This window comes from Lytechinus pictus, chromosome 8, assembly GCF_037042905.1.
Source record: "Lytechinus pictus isolate F3 Inbred chromosome 8, Lp3.0, whole genome shotgun sequence".
Lineage (NCBI taxonomy): Eukaryota > Metazoa > Echinodermata > Echinoidea > Temnopleuroida > Toxopneustidae > Lytechinus > Lytechinus pictus.
In genome coordinates this window covers 27,930,972-27,949,063 of record NC_087252.1, presented here as the reverse complement: position 1 = coordinate 27,949,063, position 18,092 = coordinate 27,930,972, and positions in this window count along the sequence as shown.

The window sequence follows — 18,092 nt, the reverse complement described above, 5'->3', positions numbered from 1 at the left end:
GAGTCGGAACTTGCCATATCTGCCACATCGATATTACATCGTATCATTCCCATATGCGGACATGCCTGCATGCAATGGCCCCAAGGCGGCCGGACCCGGCCGCGGTCGGACACGACGTGCATCGGTAGCATGGAGCAAGCTAACGTGAGTCGAGCTGAGTTAGATCCCACGTTATATATGAGACGCCGATTGTACCAATATTATATAGAACAAGTATTTGTTATATAATCATTATTCATTAAATAATAACTATTATTTATATATAATTTACATTATATTTGTAAATAATTACTATTATATAAAATAACATTTCTAATTATTTATATATAATTCCCAGTAATATTTCATTACTTGTAAATAATAATAGTTCGACATTCCATTATTTATAAATAATGATTATTTGTTTTTCATTATCTATAAATAATAATTTTTGTGTTTCATTATTTATAAATAATGACACTGCATACTTCATTATTTATGAATAATTGCAATTCGTGTTTTTATTATTTATAAATAAGTTTGTCGAGTTTTCTATTATTTGTATATGATAATATTCTATTAAACAATGCCAGTGCACATTTCTTTATTCATAAATAATTTGTTGAGTTTCCCATTATTTATAAATAATGAAAATTCATCGTGTTTCATTATTTATAAATAACATTTTTGTTTGAATATCCCATTATTTATAAACGATTTATACAGTTTGCCATTATATACAAATAATCGTTATTTATATACAAATAACCATTATTTATAAATAATGAAAAACAAATAATCATTATTTATAAATGATGAAAAAACAAATAATCATTATTTATAAATAATGAAAAACAAATTATCATTATTCATAAATAATGAAAAAAAATAATCATTATTTACAAATAATAATGAAGAAATAATCATTATTTATAAACAATGAAAAACAAATAATCAGTATTTATAAATAATGAAAAAAAAAATTATCATTATTTATAAATAATAGAATGTCGAACTATTATTATTTACAAATAATGAAGTATTACTTGGAATTATATATAAATAATTAGAAATGTTATTTTATATAATAGTAATTATTTACAAATAGAATGTAAATTATATATAAATAATAGTTATTATTTAATGAATAATGATTATGTAAAACATTATTGTTTTATATAATATTGGTACAATCGGCGCCTCATATGTAACGTGGGATCTAACTCAGCTCGACTCACGTTAGCTTGCTCCATGCTACCGATGCACGTCGTGTCCGACCGCGGCCGGGTCCGGCCGCCTTGGGGCCATTGCATGCAGGCATGTCCGCATATGGGAATGATACGATGTAATATCGATGTGGCAGATATGGCAAGTTCCGACTCGGAGTCCTCGTATAAGACACAGTAGAAGTCCGGATCTATTCTAAGTTAGTTGAGCCACATGGCTGATTTGCTTGTTTGTTATGTTAAAACAGTAGTCGAGTACATCTTATTTAAGGCACTTGCCGGCTTAAAACGAAACTCGAATTTCAATTTCATTTTATTTTCCCAGCGTGTTTGTCCCATTGAAGACACCGTTAGAAAAAAAATCGCACCGAAATGAAAAAAAAAATCGCCAAAAATAAAAAACGCGTGTGATTACCAACGCGACGCGAGTGATTACGAACGCGAGTGAATATAATAAGCCGGTTAGATAACATCCCCAAAATAATTTCAACATTTTAGATGTAACTAAAATATGTGACCTATATTTTTATAATAACGAATTTTTGTTTAAGTATTCACAGATTAATACGTACATGTATGCTTGGATGAATAGAGTGATATCCGACAAGACTCCGAATATTACAAAAAATGTGTGTGCTATTGTTGTGAATAACATTATCATTAACTGTGTAATTTAGGGATTCGTGGTGATGTTCCTGATGATGTCGTCTACACTGAGTTACACAAAGATGTAAGAATAGGAGACAGAGCAGTGCTGATATGTCGGTTTCGAGGCTCACCGTTGGCTGTCTATTGGAAGAAAGGTGACGACCCAAGAAATGCACCAAACCTTGTCTCATGGATTCCTACTGATGACGTTACTGGTAAATGTGAAGGTCAAAGGCCCTGTGAGGTCATGGAGATGAATGAAAATCGTTCACTGGTCATCAAGGAAGTGAGTATTGCAGAGCAAGGTCGATACATCTGCATAGTTTCAAACTACAAGGGGAACATCATACACAACTTTACAGACGTAAAGATATTTGGTGAGTAACTTTTCACCATGATTGATCAAGCAGTCCATGAATATTACTAATACTGCGCCCGCCCGCCCCTGGCCCAAAGGGCTTACAACAAGCAAAATAAAATAAAAATGTAGTCATATCCCCACCCTAACATCTCAATTGAAATAGAAATAATTTTCACTTTCTGAATAAAGAGACAGATAATGATTGCCTGCATGTCAGTCGTAATCTATTTCAATATTATGAAGATGTTAATAGTAATATTACGGCGGTTAAAAATATCGTTGTTCATACTGTTTATTAAAGAATAATTACTTTAGAAACTAATTTGAGTAAATGTGATCTTGGTATCAACTGTCAAGTCCATCAAACATGACATTTTCCCTATGTAGATTGTTTAAGCCGTGTAAATAATTGTGTTTAATATATTTGCATAACATTATACTGTAGTATTATATTAGTATAGTAAATAGTGGTAATATGATACGAGTTGTGATTGGCTTGATTGGTTTCACATTACCTCCCTTCAAAAAGTTATACATATGTACAATATAACCTTCGATTTTGGAGGGTAAAACCCGTGTTAGATGAATGGGGAGAATAATGGCAATGCGCATTTAGCCAGTAAGCCCTGTGCGTCTGCATCTTAACCTTACAAGGACTGGGCTATTTGAGATGTATTAAGGACTAGGGGGGGGGGGGGGCATGATGACCCCCCCCCCCCCTTCTGATGTCGGCCGCCATTCGTGCAATCGCACCGGAATTTGGCATGCGCAATCTTTAGCACACAAACTGCAAGCTACTATAAAACAAAATTCTGAAAATATATGTATATTTGTTATTATGAATAAAATATGCAAATTTATTAATGAAAAACATCATTTGCATATTTATCACCCAATTTCACTTCAAATTTCCTTTTTTTTTGCAGATGTCATCTTCGTAGACTAATTAAAAAGGTTTTTACAATGGAAAATTGCGAAAGCCATTTTTTCGTTATGTATTTCATTGTTTTTAGAATTTATGTATTTTTTGTTTTTTCATTGTTTTTTTTTATTATTACAGACCAATTAACATCAAATTAATTAAGAAGACTAATTAGAACAAAAAAAATTATCCTTTTACGAATTTCATCTCCCATGAGACTTTGTAAACAAAGAATAAACATGAGCCATTTTCGTCATGACATTGTCTCGTAAAAATTCACGTGACGTCGCTATGCTATACCCGTATGTCGCTAGCCTATAATCTAGGCGGAGGCTGCAGTGATTGTCTTTGCTGTTATGCTGAACGTAAGCGATATGTCTGATCTGGCGAAGACTACGCATTGTTGCTGCGTTAGCAGCCACCGCCTTTACACTCCAGTCATGCTTTGGATGTTATTTTTGTATTATCGACTATGAAATGACATCAGTTTTTCGTACGAAAAATTCTCAAGCATGTGTATGAGGAAGAAATAAATCGGACCAATTACAAATACGTTTGAAAGAAGACGGTAATGCATACAAGTCAAGTGACATGACGTCACTTTCTCACTTTCTTCATCCAAAATCGCGAGTACGAGTACACGTGAGAAACTTCTGCGAGAGTTTGGATTCAAACCTAGACTACTTCAACCTACCCAGCATCTGGATATATCACTGTTGAACATAAACTCGGCATTCCTATGTTAAAGGTCAAGTCCACCTCAGAACAATGTTGATTTGAATTAATAGAGAAAAATCAGACAAGCACAATGCTGAAAATTTCATCAAAATCGAATGTAAAATAAGAAAGTTATGACATTTCAAAGTTTCGCTTATTTTCAACAAAATAGTTATATGAACGAGCCAGTTACATCCAAATGAGAGAGTCGATGATGTCACTCACTCACTATTTCTTTTGTTTTTTATTGTTTGAATTATACAATATTTCAATTTTTACGAATTTGACGATTAGGACCTCCTTGCCTGAAGCACAAAATGTTAAAATAATGGAATTCCACGAGTTCAGGGAGGAATGAAACTTCATTTCACATGACAATGACGAGAAAATAAAAATATTTCATATTTCATATAATACAATACAAAAGAAATAGTGAGTGAGTGATGTCATCAACTCTCTCATTTGGATGTAACTGGCTCGTTCATATAACTATTTTGTTGAAAATAAGCGAAACTTTAAAATGCCATAACTTTTTTATTTTACATCCGATTTTGATGAAATTTTCAGTGTTATGCTTGTTGAATTTTTCTCTTTTTATTCAAATCAAGTTTTTGTTGGGGTGGACTTGTCCTTTAAGTTCCGAGACCCTAAATAATCTGCTATTCGTAGCATGATTAACCACAAGAGGGGTGTGGAAAAAGCGAAATCTACCAGCCAATCCCTCTGTGTAACAATAATGTCTTCGCTTTTATGATCTCAAGTCGTTGGCACACGACAGCAGGTACCGGTACGATCCCGGTACCACACCATGTCAAACGACGAGAGGAATACATGAATATTGATTAGGCAGACGGGAGTGTATAGGCGGTGGTTGCTAACGCAGCCACAATGCGTAGTCTTTGCCAGATCAGACGTATTGCTTGCGTTCAGCATTACAGCAAAGACAATAAGTGCAGCCTCCGCCTAGATTATAGGGTAGTATGTCGCAAATTTTGTCTCAAAAGTTGCGCAAGACTTCAACGACAAAAAATCTTACGGATTTTGCGGCGCCATCTTTTTGCGTTTCAGAAATATCGCGCGAAGCGTCGAGGGGGGGGGGGGGGATCATTTTAGGGTTAAGCATTTGATAAAATGGAAAGGCCTGCGACGATTGCTCACGTTTTCACGTATCACGTTTTTCGTAAAAAAAATATATCCCCCTAAACTACGAAGCGTTGGTTTATGAGACTCAATTCTTATTTATACTTTGTTCTGTTTTAATTCTTTTTTTTTCTACAAAATCTTATGTATTAAAGGGGAATCCAGCCTTGGCCATAAAATGATGTGTTGGGACGGAGAAAAATAAATTAAACAGAATGGTGAAAGTTTGAAAGAAATCGGACAAGAAATAAGAAAGTTATAGCTGCTTTAAAATTGAGATCACTAATACTATGTAGATTTCAAATTGGCAACTGGGTAAGTAAATTATGACATGGGGCAAGGACAACTTTCCCATAGGCCATGTACTTTATTATCAGGGATTTGTGGTTTTCTCCTAAGTACCCATTCCCCTGGGGCACTAATCTAAATATAACCCAGGTAGTATATTGTTTTATGTCCTCATGGAAGAAAAATATTATTTGAAATAAAACTTTTGGGAAAACTGACATTTTAGCCATAATATGTATTGGAGTACATGGAAGAGTAGTCCTTGCCTTACATCACTATGACATCACATATGCGGCCAATTTGAAGTCTCCATGGGTATAGTGATTACCACTATTTACAACTTTTAAGAATTCATACTTTCTTGTTGTTTGTCCAATATTGTTCAAACTTTCACCTATCAACTTGTCTGATTTTTCTTTTCCTTACTAAATCAAGTTTTTATTTGGGTTGGATTCCCCTTTAACTTGTTTTCTCCTTCCGTTTTCTTTTCTATTATTTATCAGTATTTCCTTATTACATTATTTTCTTCTTTCATCTTGTTCATCAACTTTTTTTTATGTATTTCTTTATTTATATTCACGTCTTGATTCATCTTTCATTTTTCTTCTCTTCTTTTTTTTCCTTCGAAATTTTATGCATTTTTTAATATTATTTTTTCTTTTATCTTCTGAATCAATTTTCTCATGTACTTTTGTATAATTATAATTATAATTACGTCTTAATTCATCTTTCATATTTTTCCTAGTCAAAAGAGAAAGCGCGTGCTGCGCAACGATCAAGACCATGTGCTCAGATACAGGCGCGGATCCATGGGGGGGGGGCCGAGTGGGCCTTGCACCCCCCCCCTTCGGCTAAAAAAAGAAGAGAGGGAAAGAAAGAGAAAAAAGAGGGGAAGAGGGGAAAGAAAAGAAGAAAAAGAAGAAAGGAAGAGGGGGAAGAAGGGAAGAAAAAAAAGAGAGGAGAAGGGGGAAAGAAAAGAGGAAAGGAGAGAGGGAGAGGGGGAAGGAAAAGGAGAAAAAAAGAGAGAGGAAGAAGGAGGAAAGAAGAGAAGAGAGAGAAAGGGGGAAAGAGAGAGGAAGAGGGAGAAGGAAGAAGAGGAGAAAAAAGAAAGAGGAAAGGGGGAAAGAAAAGAATAAAAAAGGGAAGAGGGGGAAGGAAGGGAAGGAAAAGGGGAAAGAAAGAGAAGGAAAAAGAGAGGGAAAGGAAAAGGAGAAAAAAAGAGAGAGAGGGGAAGAGGGGAAAGGTAGAGAAGAAAAGAGAGAGAGGAAAAAGAGGAAAGAAAAGGAGAAAAAAGAGGAAGATAAGAAAAGGGAGGGGGAGAGTGGGAAGAAAAAAGAGGAAGAGGGGAAAGAAAAGGAGAAAGAGGAGAGAGAGGAAGAGGGAGGAAAGAAGAGAAAAAAAAGAGAGGGGAAAGAAAAGAAAAAAAAAGAAGAGGGGAAAAAAAAAAGAAAAAAGGAGAAGAAGAGGGGGAAAAAAGACAAAAAAAAAGGAAGAGGGGGAAGGAAGAGAAGAAAAGGGAGGCGGAGGGGGGGAGAAAAATGAGGAAGAGGGGAAAGAAGTGGGGGGGGGGGGAAGAGAGAGGAAGAGGGGAAAAGGAAAAGGAAGAAATAGGAAGAGGGAAGAAAGAAGAGAAGAATAAAGAGAGAGAAAGGGGGGAAAGAAAAGAAGTAAAGGGGAGAGGAAGAGGGGGAAGGACAAAAATAAAAAAAATAGGAAGAGGAGGAAAGAAAATAATGCTCGAACCAAAAGGGCACCGAAATGATGTTCGAATGAATTTCAAAATGATGTTCGAACTGGGGGCCGAATTGATGTTGGAACCAGCGGCGTAACAGGGGTCGGTGGCCAGGGGGGGGGGCAAGAGCCAAAAAAATCCCTGTCATATCATGATATCAACAGGCGTAATGGTGTAATAAGGCGAAGATTTTGAGAGGGTCAGATATTGCGTATCAGGCAGATTTTATCTTTAAAAATAGGTTGCGAGCGAAGCGAGCGAGCAAAAATTTTGACATTTTTAATACGAAAATCCAATTTTGTGTTAGATTTTGACGTGATATCTAGAAAATAATATATCACTCTTCGCTCTTTCCATTCATTTTTTTGTGGTCTGTACGCCACTGTGAACAGGATTATTTGCAGCAATAGTGCATATGAAAGAGTAAACAAAAAACGAGGGGCGCAGTATAGCGCATGTGCTAAAAAGCTGCTTAACGTAAGTTCCGAGCGAGCGAAGCGAGCGAGAAAAAAAAATCCCTTTTTCATTAGAATTAGCTGCTTAACATAAGTTCCGAGCGAGCGAAGCGAGCGAGAAAAAAAATCCCCTTTTCATTAGAATCCAACTTTGAGATATTTTTTTAGTTTATGTTCAGTAAATAAAATCATATCCTACACTTTACCTTTGCTTTTCTTTCCTCCTTTTTTTTCTTTGTTGTATAAGTTTTGGGGACCATGGCCCAACCCTATACGGCAGTGCTATGCGGTTGGGGTCCGGGGCGGAGCCCCCGTTGATATCACAGCCATTCAAACCTCGCAGATTGCCGCTATTTTAAATCAAATCGCGGGTATATACATAATATAGCTTTTACACAACACTCTTCTTCAACCCAGTTGAACCAAATATTTTGAGGGGGCAAAACAAAGCAATGTGGAAAAATAGTAAAAAGTCGCCAGCGAGCAAAGCGAGCTGGAAAAAAAATGCCTGATGAAATAGGCTGTGATAGATTTTTCCATTATATTCAGTGAATAACACATTTCATTGTTTCCATTTATTTCATTATACGTTGTCTCCTATAATTTATTTTATTTCATCATGGGTGTGGAACCAACCCCCCCCCCGCGCCTGTACGCCAGTGATTAAACGTAAAGCTTAATGTATGAAGGGTCCCTACAGGGGGCGTTAGAGAGCCATTTGAAAATTATAGATGAAGTACCCCTACAGCGTGGGGTCTGGAGCAAAGCCTTATTTGCATAAAATTTAGCAAGCTTATAGCACAATTTTGTATGCAGTCCACCTTTCTTCCCGCTCTTTATTTTCAATCCTCGGCAGCCCGGTCGTGTTATTTTTTTTCTTGTCCCTTTTCTTTGTTTTCCAATTTAGTTTTTTACAAATTCCATTCTACCTTCATTTCCCGCTATTGTTTGCCATTTTGTCATCTTTTAATTTATTTCCCATCATGCAATTGCATTACATAGGCCTATTTCGGAATGATTTGTTCTTTCTCAAATGTTCTTTTTCGTTCCTTTTCCCGCTTTCCTTCCTTTTCCATTCTTTTTTTCTATTCGTTTTCTTTTCTTTTTCCCCTTGTCCTTTCCTCCTTTCCCCTTTCCTTTCCCTTTCTTTCTCCCTCCCTTTTCTTTTTTTCCCTTTTTTTTTAATTTTCCCGGTGAAATCCGCCAGGGGGGGGGCAGTTTGCCCCCCCTGCCCCCCGCCTGTTACGCCACTGGTTGGAACTAGGGGGCGCCAAATTGATGGTGGAACTAGGGGGCGCCAAATTGATACTCGAGCTAGGGGGGCCGAAATGATATTCGAACTAGGGGCGCCAAATTGATGTTGGACCTACATGTAGGGGCGCCGAATTGATATTCGAACTAGGAGGGCGCCGAAATGATGATCGAAGGGATGTTAAAATGATGTTCGAACTGGGGGCGCCAGATTGATACTCGAACTAGGGGGGAGGGGGTCGAATCGATGTTCGATCTAGGGGGGCGCCAAATTGATACTCGAACTAGGAGGGCTCAGAATTGATGTTGGAACTAGGGGGCGCCAAATTGATGTTGGACCTACATGTAGGGGCGCCGAATTGATATTCGATCTAGGAGGGCGCCAAAATGATGTTCGAAGGGATGTTAAATGATGTTCGAACTGGGGGCGCCAAATTGATACTCGAACTAGGGGGGGGGGGCGAATCGATGTTCGAGCTAGGGGGGGGGGGCGCCAAACTGATACTCAAACTAGGGGGGCGCCGAATTGATGTTCGAACTAGGGGGGGGGGCGCCAAATTGATACTCGAGCTAGGGCGGCGAAATGATATTCGAACTAGGGAATCCAATTTGAGTTCGAAGGGATGCCAAAATGATGTTTGAACTGGGGGTCGAATTGATGTTCGAACGGGGGGGGGGGGGGGGGGGGGCGAATTGATAATCGACCTACATGTAGGGGCGCCGAATTGATACTTGAACTAGGGGGGGGGGGCGCCGAATTGATGTTCGAACTAGGGGCACCACATTGATGTTTGAACTAGGGGGCGCCGAATTGATATTCGAACTAGGGGCGCCAATTTGATGTTCCAACTGGGGGCGCCAAATTGATGTTCGACCTAGGGAGGCCAAATAGATGTTTGACGTAGGGGGGGGGGGGGGTTGCGCCGAATTGATGTTCGACGTAGGGGCGCAAAATTTATGTTCGACATCGGGGGGCGCCGATTGAATGTTCGAACTAGGGGCGCCAAATTGATGTTCGAACTAGGGGGCGCCGAATTGCTATTCGAACTTGGGGCGCCAAATTTATGTTCGAACGAGGGGGGCGCCATATTGATGTTAAAACTAGGCGGCGCCAAAATGACGTTCGAACTATGGGGCGCCGAATTGATGTTTGAACAAGGGGGAGGGGGTGAATTAATTTTCGAACTAGATGGGGGCGCCGAATTGATGTTTAAACTAGCGGGGGCGCCAAATTGATGTTCGAACTAGGGGAGCGCTAATTTGATGTTTGACCATATGGCGACAAATACATGTTTCAGAAGGGGGAGGGCAAAGTGATATTTCATATGGCGCCAAATTCATGTTCAACCGAGGGCGCCAAATTGTCCTTGAACTTGGGGGCTCTATGCAAATTCATGTTCGACCGGGGGCGCAACATTGCTCGTATTACCTGTTTATAGTGAAATATATTTCCTGCCCAAAAAGATTAAATTAATGCGGCTGATTTAAAATATCCCGTTTTTACGATAATAGACAAAAATCAATGTGCTCGAGTTTGAAGTTTGTTTGGCGAGATAGGTATCCTGTTCAGGGTCAGAAAAGGGGTTAATATCAAATTTAGCTGGCGCTACGCGCTCGCAATATTTGATTAGTGAGGTGTGTATCCTCTCCATCGATCACACGTACATAAGTCCTTAAAATGTTAGTGTTTTTCAAGTCAATTTACATAGGCCGATCCAGGGGGCAAAGTTTTTGCCCCCCCTCCCATGGTGGCGCAAAAAAAAAGGAAAGAAAAAGAAAAACAAGACGAAGAGAAAAAGGAAAAACTTTAAGAATAGGAATTATATCTTAAAAGAGTCCTTCTTAAGTCAGTATATAAAAAAATTGAGCTCACGCTTCGCGCTCGCATCATTGTTTAGTTATATACGCATCCCGACATCACAGTTTTTTTTATGCGAACGAGAAGCGCAAGCTGAAAATATTTTATATTCTAATCTAACAACTGAAAATGTCCTTTTCATTTCATCATTAAAAAAGTTTTCAGCTAGCGCTTCGCGCTCGCATTCATTTCTAAAAGGACAAGTCCACCCCCCAAAAAAAATGTTGATTTGAATAAATAAAGAAAAATCCAACAAGCATTGTGCTGAAAATTTCATCAAAATCAGATGTAAAATAAGAAAATTATGACATTTTAAAATTTTGATTATTTTTCACAAAACAGTGATATGCACAACTCAGTGACATGCAAATGAGACAGTCAAAAATGTCCCTAATAAGAATTATACAATATTTCATGTTTTACAGATTTTACAATATGGACCGACTTGATTGAACCATTTAGTATTAAACAATGCTTATTGCTCATGTTCTGGGAGGAATTAATCGTTGTTTCACACGACAACGGAGAAAAATGGAATATTTCATATACTAAAATACAAAAATAAGTAGTGAGTGAGTAATGTCATCAGTCTCCTCATTTGCATACCGACAAGGATGTGAATATAACTGGTTTGTGAAATTAAGCGAAACTTTAAAATGTCGTAGGCCTACCTATTATCTTTGTGTATTTCATATAAGATTCTCAAAATATTCCTTTTCAGGTGTCTCGATTGTCAAAAATGAGCTAGCGCTGTGCGAGTGTGAGTTCTGTATACCTATACGGTGGCGTAACTACCAGGGGGCATGGGGGGCACGTGCCCCCCCCCCAAAAAAAAAAAAAACCGGGGAAAAGGAGAAAAAGAGGGAGAAAGGAAGAGAAACGTAATGGGGAAAGAAGGAGTTATTGTTTATTATAATGTTATATTATATCATAATTATGTTACATAAGAAGCCTTTTTTTCATGACTTTATGAAACAGTTTGCTCAGGGCCTATGTCTTCATTGTTCCTGGTGCTCGCATAGACTGTTTAACGAGATGTATAATCCTGTTGTACTAAAACCTCCTGTTTGCAAATCAATATATACCAAATATATTTCCTCGCAATTCGAGTTATTATTGTTTTATGTAGTGACATTTGCTTCTTTTTCATGACTACTTAAAGTGATTGCCCAATTTTAAGGTCTTAATATAAAAATTTCCTGTCCGTGCTAACGTTCGCATTAGTTGAATGGTGAGATGTCTGCTCTTCATGAATTCCTAAAATCAGTCCTTAAAATGTCAATTTTTCTGATCTGAATATCAATTTGTTTTAAGCTCGCGCTTCGTGCTCGCATCATTTGGTTAGTGAAATACGTAAGGACTTAGTGAATTCCTACAAACAAGCCTTAGAATGCTCCTCTTCAGGTTTGAATTTCATAAATTTTCAGCTTGCGCTTCGCGCTCGCAGTATTTGATTAGTGAGATGCGTATGATAATCATGATTACAATGACTACAAAAAGTGCTTCATATGTTTAGATGTAATTCTAACAAAATCAGCAAAGGATGCCACTATCATTAGATGACTATGCTGAGATATTTATACTCTTAGTGGATACCTAAAATATCGTCCTTACAATGTCCTTGTTTGGGGTCAATATATACAAAAATTTCAGCTCGCGTTTCGCGCTCGCATTCTTTGTGTAGCGAGACAGGTACGTATCACGATTACAAAAAATGTGATTATAATGTCCCTTTTAGGTCTGAATATCAAAAATGTTCAGCTCGCGCTTTGCGCTCGCATTATTTAATCAGTGAGATACTTATCCGTTTAATGGCATTGCATGTCCTTAAAATTTATCTATTATGTCAGCATACCTGGCAACTGAGCGCGCTCCCTAATTGACACCAAATGTGTGGTGGTGCCCCCCCCCCAATGCCGTGACCCATATTACGCCACTGTACCTATATATTATATAACAAACTACTTGAACTCCCCCCCATTTAAAAATTTCGGATCGCGATTTGCGCTCGCATTATTTGCTATAAATGTTTCAATACATGAGTGCTGTTCATGATTACAAAAATATAAAATATCCAGTTTTTCAGGCCTCATGCACTGTCAACAAATTTCACGCACTCATTAGGCTTATTAGATTAATAAATATGAAATAAAAATTTTTATGAATTCATAACTAAATTGTCCCTTTTTCAGAAAAAAATATCAACAAGTTTTAGGAAGAGGAATAGAAGATAGGCATCATTTTTATATAATGACAAAATGTCCTGAGGCCTAAAATGTCTCGATCCTAGTTTAAAATAATAATAAAATATCAGCTCGCGCTTCGCGCTCGCATCATTTATTAAGTGCTTTCCACTTATTTCCACATCCACTTCAAAATTCCCCCTATATACACAGTGCTTTAAATATTGCTTAAATTGACCCATTTCATATCGGAATTTCAAATATTGTTTCCAGCTCGCGATCCACGCTCGCATTATTTATTTTCATGATGAAAAATGAAATGTATTCAGAATGCCCAGATTCTGTCTAACTCTAAAACACGTGCACAAATGTTTATTGAGATACGCATCTTGATCTTATTAAAAACGTGCTAAAATTATCCAGTTTCAGATAAGAATATCAAACATTTTCTGCTCGCGCTTTGCGCTCGCATTATTAATGTAGGAAAATATAAACTACCCATCATTTTTCATGAGTGACAAAACATGAATCAAGTGTCTCGTTGGGGGTTTGAAATCTATTTGTTTAGGTTGGTATATCAAAAATGTTCAGTTCGCGCTTCGCGCTCGCATTATTAAATCGTTGAAATATGTATCGTCTTAATGGCTAACTGCAAACTTCCTTAACAGGTCCCTTTTCGACCAGGCCAGAACGCACATTAAAAATTTCTGCTCGCGCTTCCCGCTCGTAGTAATTATCTAGTTACATACGCATCTTGGTCAGATTCACAAACATTGCCCAGGATGTTCAATTTTCAGGTCAAAATACATGAAATTTAATTATTTTTTTTTCTCGCATAGGGCTTATGAGATTATTGCACATTAGTGTTGTTTATAAAGTAAAGCTAGGAAATGACTGTTAGGACATGGGCGCTTTGCCCCCCCCCCAAAAAAAAAAAAAAATCACGACCAAGAAAAAAAGAGAGAAAAGGAAAGGGATTAGGGTGAAATATAATATTATTTTCCAAATATTATGTCAAATATATCGCGCTTCGCGTTATCATTATTTATTAAGGCGTTGTGAGATACCTCAATGTGTTTTTAAGAATAAAATTTCGGAATTTCTTTAACTTCTACCCCCCCCATTTTATTTTTTATTTTTTTTATCTTGGTGCCCTCTACAAAAGTTCAACAAGCCCCCCCCCCCCTCCCGTGCAACCCTGCTGAATAAATCACAGCTTCGCCACTGATGAGGAGATTGAGTCGATTGCTTCGAGATTGCATTATTCCAAGAGGTTATCATTGATATTATTCAAGGCAATTCTAAACAACTAGTAAAGACACTACAGCTCCCGTTCACACAATATTCTAGTAGGGCCTACTCTGGTGAGAAGTTAAACCAAATTCAGACCCCCCAAGATCGCTCGCACTTCGCGCTCCCATTGATATCACATTATGTATTCATTGATTTTTTTTTCAAGAACACATTAAAAAAGTGGTCTTTAATTGCCTTTTTTTAATGTGATTATGTAATAAGATAATTCAAAATACATTTAAGGCATCTTTCGTAAAGTACACATGGGCACCAAAAATGAGGTGAAATTTGGGCCCCCCTCCCCACGAAATCTCCGTTTTCTATGACCCTGTTCTCATTACGCTTTCTAAAACTAGTTATTGGAAACCGGATCAGGAAACCAGTTTGGAAGATCGCTTTGCTAGTGTTCCCACTTGATCACACGAAAGTGATTTCAAAATTACTTCACGTAAAGCGATCCTGTTTCTATAGGAACGCTTTCAGCGGGGTGACACGTTTCGCGCGAAATTCAAAACCACAGCGTAGTCATTCTACACACAGTGTGTGGAATAGGCCGGAGAGCGTACTCAAAATGTGACAAGATCACTTCCCGAAGAACGGTTGTGTTCTCATTTACGCCAAAACCAGTTTAACGAGGCAAAGCGATCTTGAAAACTACATCGCGAGGTGGTTTTCTGAACTGGTTTGGAAGATGGCTTCCAAGATTGCTTCGACCGTTATAATAAAAGTTAAACTAGTTTCCAGTAAACTAGTCCCGAGGGGGGGGGGGGGGGGTCTAATATTGCTGTACACACGCGTAGCCAAGAAATTTCCAAACACCACCTAAACGAGTTTTTCTCTGTGTGCAAAATAACCCCCAAGACAAGTTTTTCGAGGGCTTTATTTACACATTTTGGCCCCTAAACAAGTTGTCGCCAAAATATGACCTCGGGGAAAAAGCTTGAGGAAAATATGCCCTAAACACGTTTGGCTAGTGTTACGATACTGCAACAAATAACAATGAAACATTTCCTATTTTTTATTACAAGAAAAATAACATTCATAACAAAACATAAATAAATATATATTTGTCTTACATCAATCTCTTGAGGTGCTGATTATACTCCAAAAATAAAATCCAAGTTGGCTGGCGAAGATTCCGTAAATTAAAGTTCACAATGATGGCAATGATGAAACTGATGTTGAAGCACGATGAATAACCAGAGTCACTGTAACAAGTTGAAATGGTAGTGGAGACGATGTTGATGATGATTAACAGTCAATTTCAGCAATCCATGGGTTGAAGAGTGTTCATTAAAACAGGTTGATGATCTCGATGAGAACTGATAATTCCTCTCTCAAAGTAACTGCAAACAGTGCATTGATGGCGGGTAAATAATTCCACAGAAGATAAATGTGGTATTCCAGTTGGAAATAATCTATGCTCTGACATAAAGTCTGGCGTAAAACTCTGAGTTCTGATCTGATATGATGTGATCTGATATGATAATATCCTTGAAGAAACTGCCAGCTTATATACAAATTATTCACTATTGTGGAAGCTTCTGGTATTGTCTACATTAAGAACATTCTCCTTCTTTCAGGAGCAGTCTACATTTAGGACACTCTTGAATGACCTCATTGAAATCAACAGTGTCAACAAAATAGCTAAGCCTATGGTTCATTTCCACTACCAATACAAGTCTATTGTAAAGCAATCTCTTTTCAGAAATAACAAAAATCCTGGGCCTTTAAGTAGGCGAGAGGCCTGCATAACAAAAGCTTTTACAAAGACATTCTGGAATGTTCTTTATCATTCTATGCTATGAATTTCCTTAAAGAGAAGATAACTAAATAAATGAATGTAATTGCTCTTACAATTCTTCTTATATATAACACTAGTCTTAAAAAAAAGCTTGGGGGGACATACCCTAAATACGTCTGACCCCGCGATTGACCATTGACCAGTTTTTCAAAACCACCCTTTTTTCTTGAAAATCAGTGTTTTTGATACCCTTAACGAGTCCACGCGCGGACCGCGTCCAAAACTGTAAAAACACCCCATTAAACGCGTTTATTGGTCACCCCCCCCCAGGGTAAACTAGTTTTAGGAAAATAGTGAGAACGGTGTCCAAGATCGCTTCGATCGTTCTTATTACACGTTAAACTAGTTTTCACTATTCAGTAATTTAGTTTAAGGAAGGTAGTGAGAACGGTGTCTATGTCGCTTTTACGCCGCGGCTGTTTAGATCTACAGTCCAACAGTGGATCACGCCGTGTAATCTCGCGATTTTAGACTATCTAGAGTGTATTTTCCCTCACGATTCGCTCAGATTCGTGCTTAGTGCCAAGACCGTTAAGATCTAACGACTCGTCTGGAACGACATTCGGTAGGCTCAGGAGGTACTCTAGATTTTCAGTTGATCTAAACGGGGTATAAGTAATAAATCAAAATGCGAGCGCGCTGCGCGAGCCGATAGTATTGACAATCAGACCTGAAAAGGATATTTTGACAACTTTATGGAATACGCGAAGAGAAAGCTATCACGCGGCGCGAGCTGAAAATGTTGTCATGCAGACCATAAAACGGACATTTTACAGAATACTTTTTAACGATCAATTTGTTAATCAAACAAAATCATGAAAGCTCGATGCCCGAGAAATATTTTGTATATTAACTGGACAACATTTTAAGCACCAATAGGCAAGATCTGTTTCTCACAGAATTGACAATGACAGCACGAAGTGGGAGAGAAATTTTATTAGTCCGGGTTATAATTGAGCAAGGTGCCACACGGAAAAGGATAAATTTTCATATAGTGCTTCTAGACCATTTTTTTGCGCTGAATATGAATATATGAGATAACCAGGCTTTATCCTGAAAATTAACCCGTGAGGGCGCTTTTTTCAAAATGGCCGCCAAATTTTCAGAACATTTGAATTTTCGTACATAGATTTTGACATAAACATTCCATTGCCAAAATAATAGTGTCATATGAAAGACAAATAAATTTCCTACAATTTGGTACCATTAATAGGGGATAAGTAGGTCATTTTGACTGAGATTTTAAGCAGAAAACTTCTTTTTTTGTCATTTTTTTCAAAAAATAGCAAATTTTGCAAATACATGATTTTACATAATTCTAAGAAACATAAATCAATTACCTTGAAATGTTCCAGAAAACTATTGATATACTATTATCAGGTGGATGAAATTCCAATTCTGTATCATTCTTCTTAGCAAATTTATAAGGTATCAAACTTGAATACTCCAAATTCAGAAATGTCGCTTTTTGTATGCATTTCCATAGACTAATACGTATAACATGTATAATATGTATAATGTATAGTTACAAATTAAAGGCAATTATCTCTGCTCGTTAATCACTTGGATAGTTAAGAGTAGGCTTTTCTCTATCAGCTACATAAAACAAAATGTTGGCACATCAAGGCCTAACACTATCATGGGGTGGGGGTTTCGAAGCCCCCCCCCCCCCCCCGTTGGCTATATCATGTTGTTGTGTATTGCCTATTTGTTGGAAAAAAAAACAGTTTTTTGGAGCACCCATTGAAGCAAAAACTGGCATTTTTATTATACAGTACAGCCACTTTGATTGCTTTGAAACCACTTGGAGAGGAAAGAGTAGGCTTTGTTCTACCAGCTACATCCAAAGAAGTGGCACATCGAACCTACCCCTCTCGGGCAGGGCCGTAGCCAGAAGCATTTTGTTGGGGGGGTGTACCAGCTAAATTTGCCAATTAAATTTGGCGTGACAGCGCCAACGTGAGCACAGGGGGAGTCATGATGGGGGATGTGCCCCCCCTACAATAATCACATGCTATTTTTAGAATTGAATTAGTGGCATTTGGTGAATACTTTAAGGTAAATTATACAAAGATATTTGCACTGTAAAAATAAACATTTTGGATCAAAATAGAAAGGCTAGTGTGCCGTAGTTGCCAACTTGCAGTATAATGATATACCCTATGCATTAATAATATCAAAACCAAAGATTTTAATCTTTTTTATTGACCTTCTGTGCAAGATGTAACTAAAATT